This window comes from Falco biarmicus, chromosome 11 (genome assembly GCF_023638135.1).
Source record: "Falco biarmicus isolate bFalBia1 chromosome 11, bFalBia1.pri, whole genome shotgun sequence".
NCBI lineage: Eukaryota > Metazoa > Chordata > Aves > Falconiformes > Falconidae > Falco > Falco biarmicus.
This window is the reverse complement of record NC_079298.1, coordinates 29,911,196-29,925,738: the sequence shown is the minus strand read 5'-3', so window position 1 is coordinate 29,925,738 and position 14,543 is coordinate 29,911,196.

Genomic DNA, 14,543 nt, shown 5'->3' with positions numbered 1-14,543 from the left:
GTTAGGGTAAGGACCACAAGGACACGCGCAAGAGGTTTCCCACCGTGACATGGTGCAAGTCACCCCCTAGTCCTCACCAGTTGTGAGAGGGTTAATTCCCAAGCCCCCAGGACACCAGTGTTTTAATTGATGGGTGGCAGAGTCTCCCAGCCCTGGTCAGCAGGCTTCGCTTTTTGCTGCCGTTTGTCTCTTTGGGTTTTTGTCAAACTTTGTCCTTGATCTGTGCAAAAATGGACTTCCCAGCCAAACGCTGTCTCGGGCAGCCGTCTCCAGATGACAGCGGCTAAACTGATGAGTTGCAGCTGGGAATTGTTTAAATGAAATGACGCCCTGAAAGCACCCGGGCAGACGTGCCGTACCTGCGCTGCTGGTAACAGATGGGGGAAAGCGAGAACCAGGAGCTGCTGCTTCTCCGTGAGAGCACCACAAAACCCGCATCACACCTCCCGATTTTCCATATCGAGCTTAAAAGAGGAGGGAAAGCAAAAGGCAACTGCTGAGGTTAGCACAGGCTCCTCTGTCTGCAGGTGTCCTCTACCTAATCAGGTTTGCCAAACCTGAAGGCAACCCATCCAAAATCCATCGCAGGGGGGAATTTGGCTAGAAAGTGGGTTGCATCATGGTCTCCTTCCCCTGCAAGTATGGTCAGACAGACACTCCTGCTTGGTGCAACCCCTCCCGAGAGCCACCACGGCTGCAGGACCCCCAGGCAAGCATGAATCAGCCCCAAGAGAGTCACGCGGCACAGGTGGCCAAGTCAGAAGTTAGCTGCCCCATTGCTTTAAAAAAAGAAAAAAGCTAGAAAGCTCATTAGTTACGTGAGCTGAGGACATTAGGTGAAAAACCTGCTGGATGCTGTAAGGCAGAGATGGACCCTATGTTAATTAAAGGGGTAAGAATAGGGGATAGGCTAGGGGAGAAGCGAAGGCAGAATAAGGTCATGTGAAACAGGGAAACTGAGGCACAAAGGCCTGCCTCACCCTAGGCTAACCAGGGTTAGCATCCCACCCCCCACACACATTCACATTTAAGGGATGAGAGAGCAGGAACACGAGCATTGCAGGAGACCTGGCTGTTAAACGTGATGGCCAAATCCTGCCCAGGCACAGCCCCGTTCCTGATGCCTCCAGCAAGGGCTGGCCGAGCCCGAGGAGATGGGGACACCCGCACAGGGAGAAGTTGCTTCATGCTGGTAGAGGTCCCCCCTCTCCCCTCAGCTGGGGACCACGCAGCCTGGGAGCAGGCGGAGGAGTGACAATGCACCCACCACTGGCTGACTCTACCCTGCTGCCGCTTTGGTTGCCTTGAGCCCAGTTTCAGAAATATAAATTGGGAAGGGGGAAGAAAAAAAACAAACAACAAAAAAAAAAGACTTTGTAACCTTCTGGAAAACTTTTGACTGCTGAAAGGATTCCTGAATGGAAGAGATCAAGAGTAATACATAAAAATAATCAGTTCAACAGCGGAGATTTGAATTTTGCAGCGGGGAAAAGCTAAGGCTATGGGCAGCGGTGAAGGACAGGGCTGTGGGGTGGTGGGGCTCCTGCCGCACCCCCGAGGGGAGCCCACAGCCCCCGGACCCATCCCTCCCGCCCCGCAGCCCGTTTGTCGTTCGGGGCTCGGCCACGAGATGGAGGCTTCTGCCCGCAGAGGAGCCGGGGAGCCCCGCAGAGGCCCCACAGAGCCCCCCCAGCCATTTGTAGGGTCCCTAGCCGCTGCCCCCCATCTTCTGGGGGCACAGCAGGGCTGCCCAGGCACCGTGGTGCCTTGGGGATGGGTTGGGACCTGGCCCCAGAGCATCCCTGGAGGTGATCGCTGCATCCTCATCCTCTGTCCCCGGAAGCCAGAGCACCAACAGGGTCTGCTGCAAAATCTGGTCCTCTGACTTGGCGGAAAGCTGGAGCAAACAGGTAGGAGGGGGCTGCTTCCCCCCTCCCCAGCACCACTGTCCCCCTCGGGAGCCTGGGGACAGGCTAGGCAGGCAAAGGGGTTTAGTGTGGCCAACCCCTGCTGTGAGATGCTCCTGGCTGGGGGAAAATTGTCAGGAATTTCAGTGAGACATTCCCAGCAAAAAAACAGGTTGTAGCAAAATTGTGATTCTTTCCACTTGGGATTTTTTTTCAGCTGGCTAGCAGGGAAATTGGGAAAAAGGGGTCTGGCTGGGTGCTTGCTATTCCAGTGCTTCTTTGGTGAGTCAAACTGGTGCAGCAACACCCACCTTGTGCCACACATACCAGAGCAAACAGAAAAACACCCCCGAAGTCCCATCTTTATCAACATTTTTCTGCAAAAAAGGGCCTGCTCCCCATATTATTTAGAAGTTACAGGTCTTCCCAGGGGGAAGGGAATCCCCTTTCCTGTCTGCCCAAACCCCTTGCAGCTGCCAGCACAGACGTGGTGTCTCCCTGTACCCTGGGGTACAGGCAAGGTGCCTGGGTCTTGGGGTGCCTGATTTCCCATGGGTGTGCAAGCTGGGGTGGTGTGGGGCAGGGACTCCACTGACTTACGGGGTAATTGTGCCTGTGCAAGGGGTGAGACTGAAGCAACTTGCCTTCCCAATATCTTTTTTGTGGTAGCCAAAACGCGATGGCATTAAGGTTTGCTGGCAGAGCGACCCATCATCTCACCATCCCACAGATGGGGCTCAAAGGGACAGCGTGGGGACAAACACCCATCGCCACCCTGATGGGGCCACCACACCCTTTGCATGGGGCAGGGTGCTGTCACGGCCCTGCAGCAGAGGTGATTAATTAGCGGCATGGTGGCGATGAACATGTGTCGGCCTCCACATCTGCCCCTCGACAGCAGGGCGCCATAAGCAAGGTGTCACTGCTTTCCCGCTCACCTCCTTCCCCGACGTAATCGGCTGCGACATCCCTGCCAGCTGCTCCGAGAGGCGAAAACGCCGGCCGGTCCCTGCCTGGCACCCCAGCCACAGGCAGCTCCTGCCACAGTGCTACGTGGGTGCCTGGAAGTGGGTCCCCGTGGCCAGCCGTGGGGTCGGGGGCAGTGAGCGGTGTCACATCCGTGTCCCTCTCAGTGGGTCCTTTACGGCAGGACGGGAGCGCAGCCAGGTGAGCAGCAGCCATTCCACACCCCGGTTCGCAAACCTACGGATGGCAGAGGAGTTTGGTAACACGCTGGTTTCTGGTGCTGCATTAGTGCTTAATGCAAACGTTAATAGCGTGCTGCGAGTGATGGGCCCAGGGAAGCTGTTTGCAGCTGCCCGTAGGTGGGCTGGGACGATTAAAAGCGTTTGGAGCCTTTTAGCCCGTGTTCTGCAGGCAGAGGGATGGCTGGCACACACCATGCTGTACTGGTAACCAGCATGCATGCTGACAGGGCTTTTTATCCTTAAGAAATTTTTTAAGGAGCTGATGGGACAAATCCTGTAGTCATTATCCCCATGTGAGTCCCTTTGTGGGATGCACTGGGATCTCATCCCTCCTGGCCATACCCCATGAAATCCCACCCTTCCCCCAGCAGACCCAAGGTGGGAAGCCCCCCGGTTAAGCATCATCCCCCAATTTCCCGAGTCAAATCTCTGGGTGGGCTTCCCATGAGCTCCACAAGCAAGGCAGCCGCCATTCCCCGGCTCAGCCTCCCCGTCAGGAGCCCTCCCCGCCGCAGAAGCCCTCATCACATTCCTCTCCTTCACCTGACTATTCTCACAAAACTTGTAGGAACTTAATTATCTTTGAGACTTCTCCCCCTGTCAAACCAGGCTGCAACGGGCCAGAAATCTTCAAGAGATAATAACGGGGGCGGACAGGCAGTGAGCACGGGAGCACAGTCTCCTCCACAAGCAAGGTCAAAACCGCACCTCCCTCCCACCGAAGCCCTGGGCCAAACCCAAGCGCGAAGGCAGGGTGATCCCTTCCTCCCCAACTCACCGCTCCCGTAGCCACAAGTGGGAATTGGGAGGATGAAGAGGCGAGAGATGCTGGTGCCGGCCGTCAAGCAGCGGGCCAGTAATAACCTCATTATGAGGCTGGAGATGCTGGGGAGCAGGGGGGGCAGATGCCGTCCTTCTGCCGTCCGCGCACCACCGGCAGCTTGCGGAGCCAGTAAGTTGTCAGCCCGTCTCCTGCCTCTCACCTTGCTTCTCATTAGCTCCCCGCCGCGCTGCTGCACGGGCAGATGGGGCAGGTCCCGCGTCCGCCTGCCACCGCCGTGCCGGGGAGCACCGGCTTCTGCACCGCTCCCCGCTGCAGCCGCTCGGCCTCCGCTGCAGGGCAGAGCTGCTCTCCCCGGGGCTGGTTGGGGGCACGGCTGGTCCACGTCGTGTTTCCCAGGTTGCAGACTGGTGGCTGCGCTCGCCAGCTGCCTGGCCAAGGCGGCTCCGATGCATCCCGGCATTCGACCTCTCTGCCAGGAGGGCGAGCTGGAAGCAAAGAAGCTTTGACGGCTCTGCACAATGCAACAGCCTCGGTAGTCCTCGCAGGGCCAAGATGCTCAAAGGGCTGGGGCAGCTTCACCCAGCATAAGGTAGCCAGGCCCGTGCCCTGGGATAAGGGGACATGCCGCTGCAAAACAGCCTGGCGCTGTGCTTTGGGTGCCCAGGGTGCCGAGCACAACAAGTCACTTTAGGGACTGAGGGTGCTCTTGGGCAGTCCCAACCCCCACCACATGCAGGATGCATTCCCTGCCAGAACAAGGCAGAGAGATCCTCCAACAACAGCAGCCAGAGCTCTGGGATACAGCCTGGGCAGCCCCAAAGGCAGGAGAGGGACCAAGAGAAACATGAGCCCAAGCCAGGAGTCACCAGCAAGGATGAGCACAAGTAGAGGGAAAGGGATGCGAGGCCAGCTGGTCATTCCCTCTTAGATCCCACCTCCAGGAAAGGGGCTCCTACACACCACCCCAGCACCCCATGCAACTTCTGTCTTTCCAGGGCAAGACACACAACTCCTGGGGACACAGGCCTGCGCTTTCCACAAGAACAAAGCAAAGTCCAGCCCCTGCACTTGTCCGTAATGAGCAACACTTCCAGAGTGGGTAGATACTCCCAGCCAGAGATGTATTATCCAACAGTATTACAACAGCAGAGCCCTCTCGTGAGAGCAAGGGCTCCCCCCACTTATTACCTAAGTATCAAATAACTTCAGCATCTCCAGCTGGCCAGGTGCGGCAGGACCATTGCTAGCTGTAGTTTCTGCTCCCCCCTTCCTACGGGGTCGCTGTTCAAGGCTATGGGCTCCCATCACAGCAGCATGTCCCCCAGCCCCACGTGCTGTGGGAACAAGAACCTGCAGAAAGCATGGATGTTCTGCCCAAGCTTAAGCACCCTGTGGTGCTTCATAGCTGCCGAGGACTTGCTCTGGTGATCTGAAAGAAGAGAGCTGGGTAGGAGGGAGCTGCAGGGAGGTGATGGTGGAGCCACGTCACCACGGGAAGAGATGATCCCATGTATTTAGCTTATTTAGTACCCAAAGTCTGAGCAATTTTATCATGCTTAGGATATTCAGCTACCTGGATACCACCTTTGGTCTTGGCTACCCAGCACCACCTGGATCAGAAGCACCAAAATATTGAATTAAGCTGTTGAAGGGAGGATGGGGGGGACTCCTCCACACCCTTGCACTCTGCCAGCCTTCTCTTCTGCATCCAGCTTTTCCTGCTCTTCCTTAACAGAGAGGTCCAGCTTTCTAACTGCAATGATTTCTCCCTCTCTGTTGGGAATGTGTGCGCTGCTCCCACTGCAGCAACCTACACAGCTTCTCCAGGAACCTCCATCCCTCCCAGCCATGCTGGGGGCTGGCCCTGTTCTTGCTGCGACCACTGTAGTGGCCACAGCACTGAGAGCGGTAGACCAAAACAGGCACCCTCAGGCTAACGTTTGCTAAAAGAAGCTTCCAAGCTTACCACAGATGAGCCCTGCCAGTTCTCCTAAAGCAAACTGAGGCACCTCCACACCAAAATCACAGTGGTCCCAGCAGCAGCCATCTGTATCAGAGGAGAGCCTGGCCACAGAAATAGGATTTTTTTTCCAGTTTTATCACACACTTCGATAAAGCCAGGGAGCCTTTTTTGGAGGAGTAGCACAAAAGTCCACTCTGTGCTCTCCAATTCCCCCCACACCCAGCCTGCAAAGCCGGCTCAGCCCTGCCAGCCCCTCACCTCCCACGGGCCACTACAGAGATGCCCCAACCACCAGCAGAGCTGAGGAAGCACCTCCACCCCAAACCACCATGTTTATTGAGGTCCTCAACCCCACAGAGGGGAGCAGGAATGGGGAGCAGTAAGCCCTGGATTAGTCCGAGTGCCAGAGCCCCAAATGAGCAGTGTTTCCGCACTAATTGGGGCAGAATGATGCTTTTTTTCCTCCTTTTGTCCACCCAGGCTGCGATGCAAGGGAAGGAGCTTTAAAGGCATGCGGTACCTGCGCAAAGCAGAGGGGGTAGGGGTGTGTGTGCAAGCGTACAGAGCTATTAATTAAAATTGCTCAGTCAGATGCTATAGAGAGATTAGTTGTCACATTGTGTTAATGGCAAGCTTGGCAACGCCGTGAGAAGGGGCAGGACTGCCCGCCGTCCCCTCAGCTGTTCAAGTGCCACGTTTATACCCAGCCAGAATGACTAATTGGCAGGTTTTGTCGAACAGAAGCCCCTTGTTATTGGGAAGAGATTGGTGCCTTAATGAAGGAGAGGGAGGAAGGGGACATGCGGATACCGAGCTGCCACGACCACCTTCAAGGCAAAGGTCCCACAGGGAGGGACAGCTGTGGTTCTGTCCTCATGGCAAAAGGGGCACTGGGATGCTGGAAAAGCCCAGGGCTGTGGGATGGCTCAGAACCAGGTTCTTCACCAGTGCTGCAAACCCATGAGCCATCCCCAGAGCCAAGCCCCAATGAAGAGGTGGAAGCATCTTCCTACACCTCCAAACCACAGGGGACGAGCCCCCCAATCTGCAGCTTATCCTCTTCAGCAGCAAACAGATTCTCTCTCCTTGGTTTTGTTCTCTGCCTCCTTTTTCTCACTACAAGCAGAAAGGGAGCAAAGAGAAAAAGGTTGGGGAAGGTCCCAAACAGCAGCTCCAGAAGAACATCACAGTCTTGGTCACTGGAGGATACTCAGTGCAGGCTGGGAAAGCACAGATCCTGCCCTGCCTTGCATCAGGGCACAGGGTAGGAGGCCCCCAGTGCCTGCTCCAGCTGTCATTTCTCCCCTTCTGAATTTCTACACCCAAAATTAACTTTCCGTTAGACATAAGGAGAGGTCTTAATCTGGGCCCTTTGCCCTCTTCCCACCAGCTACAGAGAAGTGCTGAGCTCCATCCCTGGGCACAGCCTCTGAGAAAGCTTTTAGTGAACACAGGAAAACACAGAGATGTTCGGTATTTGCACCACAACCTCCAAAAAGCTCAGCTTCAGGGGACCGTGTTTCTGCCTCCCAACAGACAGCTCTACTCCAAAGGAAAACTTTCTTCTCCACATTTTGCAGATGACAAACTCTGATACAGAGCCACAAAACTCTATAGGTGGTCCAGCACCCTCAGAGCCTATATTATTTATGCACCTCGAGACCTTGTCTTAGTTGATTTGACAAAATGTTCCTTGGAAAAGCCATGGGTAAAAAACTGAGGCACAGCATGACTGTGCCACCCAAGCCCAGCGGCTCACCTAGATGTCCCCATGCAGGTGTTTGCATGAGGTTTTCAATCTGGTGATCAGCCTGCTTAGCCTAACCAACATAGATCCCACAGGTCTGCTTCTGCTTTGAGTCACTGGTTCCCCCACACCCCCAAATTAGCTTTATTTCACAAATTCAGGCTGTGCTGGAAGGCAACAGGGAGCACATGGGGATGCTGCCATAGGGAAATGAACCTTGTGTAAGGGGTATCAGCAAGTTTCCAAGCTGACCTGCTGCCTCAAGCTGTAATGCTCCTATTGCCAGAGTGAAGACAGATGAACCACCACTGCTGCTGAGCAAGGCCAGCCATGCTCAGTGGGTCTGCAGTGGGAAGGGGACTTCCATCCCCTGGAGGGGTGGCACAGGGTGGGTGAAGGCTGTCATCCCTCTGCCACCTCCAGGCAGCTCTTCAGGCCAATGGCATCTCACCATGCCGGGCCCAAAAGAGTTGGGGGTGCCTAGAGCTCAACAGTAATCTTGGGTGAGAAGCAGCTTTTTTACTCGGACAGAATGGCATGCCTCTGTGGCAAGATGAAAGTTGATCAGGCACGTTGTGTGCCCCACAAAGCTGTAACTTCTTCATAGTAGCTAGTCTAAAGCAAAGCTTAACATGAATTGAACTTAAAGCCATAGCCAGGTGGAGTCATTTCAGCCCAAATCTGAGCTCTGTGCTGCCATACCTGTTTGTTGCTATCCAGCTGGGCTCTCTGAAGGTTAGCTCAGTTATATCTCCCCTCCAGCCATCAGGAACCTCAGCAGTGTTTCATAGCCATGATTGCAACCTGACCATTTCAGCCAGCCTCCAAGCTGTCCGGGTATGAAGATGAGGCAGAGGTGTCACCATCAACACCATTTGTTCCTCGAGGCCTGGAGGCCAGATTTGGGTAGGGTGATAGTGGTAGCTAGAGATGAAAAAACGCCGACAGCACTGGTGTCATTCTCACCTTCAAACAACCTAGTCCTAAACAGTTTTTGTGAGGTCACTGCATAATACCTATACACAGTCCTGCAAGTCATCTCTCCTCAGCCCCAGGGTCTACTTACAGATGACCAATCAACTTGGCATGTTATTCCTTAGCACTGCTCCAGGATGGCTCACAACAGAACACATACCTTCTCCATGTCCTTCCCCCTCCTATTTTACTTCCCCCCCCCCCCCTTTACCTTTACCATTTCACAAGTCCTTACTAAGCAAATTTCTGCAAGTTACTTATTGCCCATCAGCAGAAACACTAAGGGAACGTGTCATGAAGACTTTGCTGCCTTTGCAACTCAGAATTCTGTAAACCTAATCTTTGTTCCCAAGATGTCATACTGACCTGACTAGACCCAAGCAAGGAAAGCATTGCATTGGACTAGAAAAAAAAAAAACAACCCACCCAAAACCAGTGCTGGAACCAAAATTTTCTCTTGTTCTCTGCTTTTGACCACTTTAAGTCATGCACTGCCATCTCCTGTGCAGCAGTTAGCTGTCACAGAAGACACTTTGTTCATGCATTTGAGGCCAAGTTCTAATCACTGAATGTAATAGGGCAAGATGAGTGATAGATTGACACAATTAATTTCCATGTTCCCACAAGTAACATTGATTTTAGGGCATTCAGTCTTTACAAGTCACTGAATGCAAGGGAAAACTTGGCTCTGATCTTTTCAGTAAAGGTCAAAAGGGTGCTCAGATCTTCGTATGGGAGCTCATCCGTTCCAATGCCCTTCAGGGTTTTGAAGTCTGCCCCACTCATGAGTCTAGGAATTGCCTCCGAATGCATGTGCTGGGGAAAGACTTGCTGAGAAGGTCATGTGGACACACCTGTGGTACTATTCGAACACTCAAACCTTTCCTGAGCCTGTCCATCTACACAGCCCATGTAGAGGTCCACTGCCTGTTGATCCTCTAAGGACTGGTTCTAGTGCTCAGTCCTTTTCCATCTTGATCTATCTGGCAGCTGAAGGCGGCCAGCCCTCTGATTTCTTCCTGCTGTCATAACACTTACACTGCACCACCATTTCTCATTAGCAGGATGCCTACCTACCCTTACCACCCCAACCCAACTGGAAAGACACAGGTCCCATGAGAACAGTCATGAATAATCAGTTAGTGGATGCATGGGAGACAGCTGCCACCTGGCTTTTACACTGTTGGAAGATGCTCAGAAGTGAACCAGTCAGGAGGAGTCAGTCTATCCTAGCCCTGCTCATGGCAGCACTGGTGTTGTCCTGGCTTATGGCCTGGGGCCTCTAGTTTGGGACCTGGCCTGGTTTTCCTCCAGGCAGAGGACTCCACCACCCTGTGATGCTTGGTGAGAGGGTGGCAAGTGTAAAGTGCTGTTAAAGCAGCCTGTGAAGCCAGGTTTCACGGTTCACATCAGGTAAGTATATGCCAGCTTCAAATAAATTGAGGATGGGGGGCAGGGGGAAACCCCGAAGGTCCACCCAGTTGACAGCCTCATCCCCTCTGAGGGGAACTCCAGTGTCTGATGCATCCTCCCCACACACACACAGCCTGTGCGACCTGTATTTCTCCAACCCTCCTTTCCATGAGCCCAGCATGGACACTTATCAGAAGAGCCCCAATTCCAAACACATGACCCACCACCTTCTCCTTTCCCAAATCCCTGTCTAGTTTCAGAGAGCCGCTGCCCTTTTAGCCTGTTGGGTGTGTGCCTTACAGCCCTTTCCTCACATCTTTTTTATATAAATCCATCACACATCTCTCCTGCAACAGAACAGCTTCTCAAAGATACATTTTCTTCTTGGTACAAACGTGCATGCAGATGTCCTCCCTCCACCACACTTTTTTTTTTGAAAGCAAGGACCCCAGGTAGGGAAACCAGAGTGCTTTGGACACACATGTAGGTTGGATCTAGTAACAAATGGAAGTTATTTTCAAATGCAGCTTTGATCTCTTCTTGAAACATCCAACAAGCTGCTGGGCTCACTAACCTGCCGGCCAAGGATGCTCTGACTCTGTATCCCACCCCCATGGACCCATCTCTAAGGATGCTCCCTGACTCCATATCCCCCAGACCTTTCCTTGTACCCAGGCTGCCCAGTCCTGCCCCATCCTTTCCTCTCCACCCCTCCTCCATGCCCTGCTGCCAAACAATGCCTGTCCTAAGAAAACCACCCCACAAGCAGGTGAGCAACCACAACAAAGCAGCCCTGCTATGCACGGCATCCCCACTCACAAGCCAAGCTGGGAGATTCACCTGTGCGGCCCAGACAGTGAAGAATTGTTTGGAGCAAAACACTGTGCAATCAAGTGAAGATAGCAGAGGCAATGGGGTCAGGCAGGCTGCCTGGGGCATCTTTCATCTCCGACTTCAGGAGGTGGGGTGTAAAGTGTGTGCTGGCCAGGCCCAGGGCGGGCTCAAAGGCAGCCTTGTTCTGCCAGCTATCTGCCATCTCTCTGATGTCACACGTTTCATTTGGGCAGCTCACTTCAAAGGCCCCCTTCTCACGCTCCCCTCCCTCCCCTCACCCCTTTCTCTCTTCTGGGTTTGGATTTTGCTATTGGGCAGATAATAGCCCAGCTTTCCCAAAAAAACATCACGCTGTACATTTTATAAAAAAATAAATCAAAGATACTTAAAGAGTAGCTGCCCAAGTTAGCCCAGTTTGAACAGGGCAGGGCTGGGACAGCCACCAGGAAACCAAAGCCTCTTGCTTTCCTTCCCTCTCATGCTCAAGCTGTCTACAAGCAGGAGCAAACCTGGGCCTATCCTGGCTCCCCCAGCACCCCAAATCCTTCTCCATTGACAAGGGGCTCCCCCTTATATCTGCATCCACCATACATTTGCTGCAGGGACCTCTGCGTCCTAGCTCCTGCCAGCCATGTGTGCAGTCCCCAGCAGAGGTCCAGTTTTGGCTGGAGTTTCTAGAGCAGTTGTAACCCACCCCCCCTAAACCGATCAAACACCACCTTCACATTCCCATGGCAGCAGGGTACACAGCATCCACCTCCACAGCACTTGCAGGGTGCCTTGAGGCACGTCCTTCAGGCGGGAGGCCAAAATACCCGCCATGATGTGTTGGCCATGCCAAGACAAGACATCTTGCTCAGCTGCAGCCTCTTGTTGAGCAACTGTACCTCTGCCAAGCTACACAAACTTGTCCAACACTACACAAGAAAAAGATGGCATTTCAAAAGGCTAATAAGACTCTGGATGCAAGTTGCCTACTGGGAGAACGTGCATCCCAGTATGCAAAACCTAAAGAGCAGAACGTATTCAGATACAAGCAGAAAGACCCTGGCCAAAAGCCATTTCCAAGTTTTGTCCTAAGCATAGAAAAACTCATGTGCCCTCAGTTGAGTGTTAGGTGACTTCTGGTTTTGGAATCCAGGGAGTTTGGTAGTTTCAAGCTTTTTTCCACAAATGGAAGCTATCCAGTGTAGCAAATACCTTCCTGCACACACCGTGCTTCCAGAAGCAGGGGATTTAGAAGGTGGGAAAAATGCTGTGGGAGATGTGGTGGTGGTACCCAGCAGGAGCCCAGGGATCCTGGAGAGAAGCTGTTTGGGTTGCACCACCATACAGTTACCCCCATCAACACACCCTACCATGTACCACCCCCTTCACATGGCAGCCACTTCACCACTACTCCTTGGCTCACCTCCACGCTGAGGTTTTGGTGACAGTAGTAGGAAAAGGTGCATCGAGATCCCAACAAAAAGATGCAAAAGTCAGTATAAGAAAGAAAAATCACATCTGTTCCAGCCCCACCAGGCTGCTGACCTTTACTAGGGTGCCTGGAGTGCAGGGCATGACTTCTCTAGATCAAGCCAAGCCTGCTTGACGGGCAGCTAACAGCTCATCTCGAGTGATGGTCTGATCCCAGCCATCAGACTGCACAGGAACCAGCCCCTGAGGGTCCCCCAAATCACTCTGGCTGCTGCTGACACCCTGACACCCTTCCCTGGACAGGCAGGAGCCGAGATGTGCTGCTGCCTCTCCTCTGCCTGAAGCCTGTTGGGGGACCTCCAGCCCCAAGCCCCCTCCCAGCAGCACTGCACCCCACAGGGAGAGGGGATGCAATTTGTGTCGAGGAAGCCATTTTGAGGCCTTGGGGAACATAATGTCAGAAATCCCTAGAGGTCATTTCTTAATGCTGACAGCTCGGAGAGAGGCGGAGGTACTCCGAATACCAGCCACGTAAGCAGCAGCCTTTGCTCCCCAACACAAGCATCCACAGGAGGATTTAAAGGACTCACAGAACTTACTGGCAGGTATTAAAAGTTCACTGGGGCTGTAATAGCAATCTGCCAGCCTGCTGCTAATCCGTCTTGACAGAAACTTTATAAGAAGCTGAAGCGTGTTAAATAGTCCTGGAGTTTAAGCAGAGCAAATGCAAGGAGGGTGGTTTAAAGCAGAGGCTGTTTTCCTTGGACCTCTGACCAAAAGCCCAAGGGCCAGCTCAGTTTGACTCTGTGAACACCTTCTCTCCTGGAGGAGAAAAAGGAGAGACACCTTTAGAAAGCACCATCACCCAGACAGCACCGAGGAACACCCTGAGCACCCGGCAGGCTGTGCCCCAGGCAGGTGGTGCACAGGCAGCAATGCACAATAGCGGCTCTGTGCGCTCGCCCAGCCACCCGCGCCCCGGGAGGTGGGGGACAGCACACCAGAGGGGTGCTCACAGGGACCATCCGATGCACCTGCGCTCACCTTGGAGTCAAGAATGCAAATAATTCACATCTGCAAATCCTGGGAAACCCATTAGCGCTGAAACTGGATCTGTTCACCCCGTGAGGGAAGCTTGCCCAAGTCCGCGCGTCGCTGCCATTTCGAAGACTGTTTTATCGGCTGGTTATCACAGAGCCCTCAGTCTGGGCTGCATCATGCAGGTGGTGTCTCGAGAGCAGTGGTTTGTGTCCTCCAATCCATGGATGTTAACAGACATGACAACCAGGTGTGCCCTCCTGGGAAAAGCAGCTCAGAGGGTCTCTCCCAGCAGAGCCAGCCTGCCACACGAGTGGGACACCAGTTACCCACCAGTATGCAGCACACCAAAAGCATAGCTCAGTAATAGGACTGCAACCTGTCTGACACCAAAGGACAGCTTCCCATTGCCCTCCAACATAAAGGTGAACCTTCCAGGTGCACTATAAGTGTTTAGGGATCAGCAGCTGAGGTGCCATGTCCAGTGGGTTTCTGCACCAGCAGGACTGCAAACACATTGCAGGAGCAAGTTTGTGTGTGTTGGCACTGCTCTGAATATTCCCCGCAGTTGGTTTGTTCTGGAGCAGATGGCAAAGTTTCATCACCGTCTCTGTATTTCACTGCTCTATTTCCCATGGACCTCCCAAGATTTTCACTTTCTAGCTAAGGATCCCATTCCCTCCCTGAAGCAGCCCATGCTGCAGAAAACCCCACTAGGAACACATTTATTAGAGCGACTCAAGACACCTACACAGAAGTTTGCACGCTGTTAGACTGTCAGCGAGAGCCTCCAGAAGACTTTCAGCCTCACCTTCGCTAGAACTTGCTGCAAAGAGGGGTGGGAGAGCTAAGAAAGAAGAGTAAGGGTCTTTCTCTTATGATCCTGCCAAGACACCAGCCACCTGGCTCACAGGCTGACAAAGAACAAACAGCATACCCCTGACCCATTTTGGCCAGGTCTCCCAACAGAGGGAAGGAATGAGCCAGCAGCAGTAATGTATATCTGCCATAACTCCAGCACATCAAGCGCACTAATGGGTCTCAGCTCAGCAGAACTCGCGGGGTTGCTCTGGCCAACAGGGTCCTCTTCCTGAAGGACTCAGTAGCAGCCCAGCTACTGGGAAGCCTGATCTCCCGTGTCTTTGTGCATCCCTTCAGTGGGCAGCCACAACCCCTGCCTCACACCTCAGCTGCAGATGTGACATGGGTAGCAGCAATCAGCAATGCAGTGCCTGAAGTCCAGCAAGGGTTGTGC